We start from the raw sequence: 736 nt of genomic DNA on the forward strand, positions 1-736 counted from the left end.
CCGCATTGGCTCGCAGCGTGTTTATCTAGCGGAGGCCCCGTCGCCCGCTCGGAGGCTGGCGTCACGTACGTCTTTAGTACAGATTACGAGCACGAGTGGGGGCAAAGGGGGGAAGTGGGGGAGGGGGGGGCGGTGTACTCACTCTTTTTTTGTTCTTTACTCTCTCCTCTCCTAAGTTCTTCCGAAGTTTTCGGTCTCTCCCTCTTTTGGTTTATTTTCCTTTCTTTAGTTGTGTTCTTCTCGTTGTTTGTGCATCCGTCTCCCTTTCCTTGGAAATGGAATAGGATGAAAATGAAATTAAAGTAATACCGTCTATGCCGGCGTATAATTCGATACTTGGGAGCCTGGAAGTGTTCCTCCAAAACCAGGGGTCGACGTGTACACCGAATATAAAATGTGAACCTCTAGCACAGAAAGGTAAACAAGGAGGAGGGGACAGCTTGCCTGCCTACCTAACTCTCGCAGTACACCTCTTTGCCTATATCTCTCGCCGGCCACCTTAATTATATCCTATTGAAACTTGTATGGGGTAGAAATTAGGTTAATGTCAGTGACTGAACGCGTAGGGTTTGGTTAGCTTCGTTAGAGTTAGGTTAGGCTCGTATACATTTGCGTGTTGAAACTCACTTGCGATGTGAGTGTTTTCGAAGGAAATTTGTATATGAGATATCATAGTTTTTTTGTTTTTTGCCATACATTAGGGCAGGGGAAGTGGAGCTGCTTTATGAGTAGATGA

The sequence above is a fragment of the Penaeus monodon genome, chromosome 21 (assembly GCF_015228065.2).
Source record: "Penaeus monodon isolate SGIC_2016 chromosome 21, NSTDA_Pmon_1, whole genome shotgun sequence".
Lineage (NCBI taxonomy): Eukaryota > Metazoa > Arthropoda > Malacostraca > Decapoda > Penaeidae > Penaeus > Penaeus monodon.